Source organism: Gracilinanus agilis, unplaced genomic scaffold, assembly GCF_016433145.1.
Source record: "Gracilinanus agilis isolate LMUSP501 unplaced genomic scaffold, AgileGrace unplaced_scaffold15031, whole genome shotgun sequence".
Taxonomy (NCBI): domain Eukaryota; kingdom Metazoa; phylum Chordata; class Mammalia; order Didelphimorphia; family Didelphidae; genus Gracilinanus; species Gracilinanus agilis.
The window spans coordinates 1-4,795 of record NW_025345844.1 but is presented as its reverse complement, the minus strand read 5'-3'; the positions used below and the strand labels follow the sequence as shown (position 1 = coordinate 4,795).

Below are 4,795 nucleotides of genomic sequence, written 5' to 3'. Positions count from 1 at the left end.
AGTCGGGGCGTGTGCCAGGGATCAGGGTCTCTGTGGCCTGCGAGTGCTCCCAGGAGAGCCGCCGCACGGACCCTCTCACGAAGGGGACCCGAAGCTCCCGTTGGCTTCGGGTTTCATTCGTGTGGCCTGACTGAACGTGAGTCATTGCCCGGGTCTCTCACTTGTGGAGATTCTCACCCTTTGCCTGGAAACCTGGAAGAGGCAGCTGGTGGAAGGAAAGGCCCGGTTTCCATAGTGACGGGTGTCCCTGAGCTCTGCAGAAAGCCCTATTCTATTGTTGAGAGAGACATGGGCTCCTTCGAAGGCCCCAGACTAAGACGAGGTGCCTTGCCCACAAAATGGCTGACTATGTTCAGAAGAAAAGGTCCTCTGGCTTCAAAGCACTCGCTTGTCAGCCTGAAATGCTAAAGCAGCACTTGGGTAGACCGGCTCAAAGGGAGCGGCAGTCCAATCGTATCGGACCATCTGGCTAGCTCTGGGGGAAAGCAGGTAGTCAGGGATGCTTCTCTGCTTAAGAGAGCAAGCTGACAGCAGGACCCTTCTGGGAAATTGACTCAGCTGCTGAGAAATATGTGCCTCTTGTATCTGCTTTACTACCATTGCTGGACCTTGAAAAACCCAGACAAGGAAAGCTGCTTCATCACAAACGATTGGAAAGAGGAGATCCCAAGCACGCGAGGCAAAATAAAGCTAAGATGCTGTCACCGGGGCAATGAAGATCCCAGCAGGCAGAGTGCTGCCTTTCCTTTCTCGCCCTCCCCATCCTGGTCCACCATGGAGCTCCTAGACAGAAATGGGCAAGGGGCTGGGAGCTAAGCGTTTTAAAGCAGGAAGCCAAGAACCCTGAGATTCTGCCACTGAACCACTGGAGTTTGGGGCAAAACACTGAAATCTGGGCCTTAAGGTTTTCTTTCTGTAAAATGGGCAACTAGATGGCAACCTACTTGGCAGTAGGTTGTTCTTTATGGCGGGGGGTATGTGTATGCGTGTGTGTGTGTAAAGCTGAGCAGAGCAAAGACATATATAAAATATGCATCTGTGAGCCCTAGCATGTCCTGGCACTAGGAAAAAGAAACAGTCTCTATTCATGTTTTATGTGTAAGATGCCTAATTAAAAGGGACCTTATTGAGACCAATGTTCTCCAGTGTCCTATTCGGGTTTTTTTCCTAGATGTCCCCCTCTTCCTGACCAAAAGGTACCCAAGTGTCTCATTTTTTCCTAATGAGCATGAAGGACTCGGCTTTCCCAAGCCCCCTTGGTAGGCCCTATCGGCACAGACAGAACTGGACAGAGGAGATAGGAACTTTCCTGGAAGAGCTGAGAGAGGCAAGTGCTATTTTGAAAGGAGTCTACACTATACCTTGGAGCGCGGCCTTGACACACAAAGATATCAACCAATGCCCGGGATAGTGTAGCCTGTTAGAAAGCCGTGCCTTCTTGGCCTAAAATAGGAAAGGTGGTCATCTAGTTTCCCAGGGTGCTCCCACAGTTAAATCAGAACTGAATGGGCGACACCATAGACCCACTTCAGCCTGTGACACCATCTATGGGTTGTAACTACTTTCAACCAGCCCCTTTACTCTGTTCTATATCTGGCTTAGTGGCAAAACTCCCAAGGGTTTTCCATTTTTACACACAGTCATTTGCCAATGCTACCCTCTCTCTAAGGGGCCTCAACATATTAAATCCCCACACGCAGAACTGAAATTAGCAGCAGGCCTGACCGCGCACCTGTTCCAGGCATTCTGGGTCTTTGTTGGTGTGTGTGACTCCCCTCTGGTTCTAAATGTTCTGCAGAGCAACTAGCATCCCTTTCTCACCTTTAAAAATGATGCTACATCTTGGTGGCTTGAGCTCAGACCTCTTGGATTCTTTGGGATGGGCACTTTTGCAGACACGAAGGACATACAGGGATACTGAGGATGGCGGTTATCAGTGAGAACCCTTTAAAACCTCCTACAAACCCCAAATGCCAACTCATTCGAGGCATACCCTTTCCTCTTTAGAATATGTTTCATTAGCAGAGAAAACCCCTGATGAGAGATTTCCCCTTACCACTGCAAATCAAGAACCAGTCAACCCAACCAACTCAACCCTTAAAAGGTGGTCTGGGGAACTGGGAAAAGTTAGATGACTTGGCTAGCGTCAGCCCGTCAATTACGTGCCAGAGGTAGCACTGGAATCCAGGTCTCCCTGTCTCTAAGGCCAACCTGGGAATGACTTTCACTGTCATTTTACAACCAGGACAGCTTCTCAGTCACTAATGCTGACCAAGAGTCGCAGTTTAATTATTAGCTATTTATTCACCTGGAAAACAACTACCTGCTTTCATGACAACATCCCTGGGGAGTCTGACTTCCACTGAGCAGCCGCCAAGATGCAGCACAAGCCACCGATTAGACAAATATAGCAGTGATAACACAAGAAGAGGTGCACTGAAGCTGCACTTTCATTAGAGCAATCAAAGGGGTAATTAAGTTAAAAAAAAAAAGAAACAGACTTTATAAGCTTAGTTACCCCACTGCAAATAGAAATTCTACCCTTCCATTACAATATTCCCTCCTATGCAAAACTTATTACATTAATATATGGATGGGCACTGTTTGCAATGACCTCTCCTGTCCCCCCCCCCCCCATGATCTCCATGGTCTATGGTGGTGACCCTATGGCACGTGTGCCGGACAGAGCACTCGGAGCCCTCTCTGTGGGCATGTGCGCCATCACCCCAGCACAGAGATCACCAGAGTTCCTTACTAGAAAGCCAGAGGGATGGGGCCCTGGCTGTTCCCCGCTCCCTCCCCCCTCCCCTTTTCTACTTGTGCCTAAGGACATTTCTCCCATCACCCACTTGGTCTCAAAAACAAATAGAGAAAAACATCCCAGCTACCAATTCCCCCCCACATGGATTAACAAGACAAGCAAGAATCATTTATTTGACAGCAGACACAACATACACACACTGACAGTGTTTATTTACTGTATGTTGTATTGTCCCACCACCACCCCCCCCTCCAGGCCATCAGGTCAATTCAGACCTTCAGGAGACAGAGACAGAGACAGCTTGAAGAAGCTGAATCTAAGTACATTAGATAATAGGTAGTTTGTTTTTTTTTCACAGCAGTACTTTCTCTGAGTTGCAAGGGCCTGGATGCACGAAAAACACCTGAGCAATCTTCTATCAGGTTATGGGGGACGGATCTTATCAGGTCCAGATCCACAGAATTCCTAAGAGAAGAGCTAATAAGGTTACCTCATATTTGTCTAGGTTGCAATTACATTTACAAATATTCAAGAACTCTGGAGATGAGATCTAAGGGTTACCTCAGTTTTCTGAGTTGTGATCCCATTGGTTCTAGGTCTTCAGGAACTCCCAAATCCTCCCTGGGTTGCGGGGGCCGGACCCCGTCAGGTCCAGATCCTCAGGAACTCCTAAGAGAAGAGCTACTAAGGTTACCTCATACTTATCTGGGTTATAACTGCATTTCCAAATATTCAAGAGAATTGGAGATGAAATCTAATGATGTTACCTCTGTTCTCTGGGTTGTGATCCCAATGGATCCAGATCCTCAGGAACTCCCAAGCCTTCGTCACTGGGTTGCGGGGGCCGGACCCCGTCAGGTCCAGATCTTCAGGAACTCCTAAGAGAAGAACTAATAAGGTTATGACAGTTGTCTGGGTTGTAATTACATTTCCAAATAAGAGATGAAATCTAATAAAGTTACCTCAGTTCTCTGGGTTGTGATCCCATTGGATCTAGATCCTCAGGAATTCCAGAGCCATCTTCTCTGGGTTGCAGAGGCTGGACCCCAGCAGGTCCAAATCTTCAGGAACTCCTATAAGAATAAAGTTACTTCACAGTTGTCTGGGTTGCAATTGCAAAAATTCAAAAATTATGGAGATGAGATTTAAAGATATTACCTCAGGTCTCTGGGTTGTGATCCCATTGGATCCAGATCCTCAGGAACTCCCAAGTTGTCTTCTCTGGGTTGCGGGGGCCGGACCCCGTCAGGTCCAGATCTTCAGAAACTCCCAAGTCGTCCTCTCTGGGTTGCGGGGGCCGGACCCCGTCAGGTCCGGATCTTCAGAAACTCCCAAGTCGTCCTCTCTGGGTTGCGGGGGCCGGACCCCGTCAGGTCCAGCTCTTCGGGAATTCCCAAGTTCTCCTCTCTGGGTTGCGGGGGCCGGACCCCGTCAGGTCCAGCTCTTCAGGAACTCTCAAGTCTTCATCTCTGGGTTGCGGGGGCCGGACCCCGTCAGGTCCAGCTCTTCAGGAATTCCCAAGCCGTCCTCTCTGGGTTGCGGGGACAGGACCCCGTCAGGTCCGGATCCTCAGGAACTCCTAAGTGAAGAGAGTTAATAAGGTTACCAGGCAGTTGACTGGCTTACGGTTGTATTTCTAAACATTCAGTAATCTGAGAGATGAGATTGAATTCAATTACCTCCGTTTTGGGGGCTGAGATCCCATTGGTTCCAAATAGAACAGTTCTCACTCTAGGTTGTAGTAAGAACTTCCAAGACGAGAGCTAGAAGCCAGCTCGAAGGTCCATAGGAGTCTATCTGCTAAACTTGTGCAGAGTTTCTCCAAGGCAATGATACTGGCAAGTAGCTAATGACCATAGGAAGTCAGTCAGTGGTCACGCCATCTCTCCCCCCCAAAAAACACGGAGGAATCTGAGGAATGGACTAGGCTTTCCTAATGTACAAGACAGAGCCTGCTCCCACATCCCTCTTTTCTGCAAGGGATCTAGTTGAGAGCAAAAGGCTTCTTCTCAAGGCCTCAGAGTTCTGGCTTTC

The 4,795-nt window shown here is 48.7% G+C and overlaps 1 long non-coding RNA gene across 1 annotated transcript; it reads right to left on the bottom strand.

Moving 5' to 3' along the window:
* Positions 1-3,110: 3,110 nt before the first annotated feature.
* On the bottom strand, positions 3,111-3,625 carry LOC123254108. The gene is made up of 3 exons (XR_006506653.1): positions 3,529-3,625; positions 3,323-3,430; positions 3,111-3,226 (listed from the first exon to the last, which is right to left on the bottom strand). It is a non-coding gene; the product is annotated as an uncharacterized LOC123254108 (long non-coding RNA).
* Between the last annotated feature and the right edge of the window lie 1,170 nt (positions 3,626-4,795).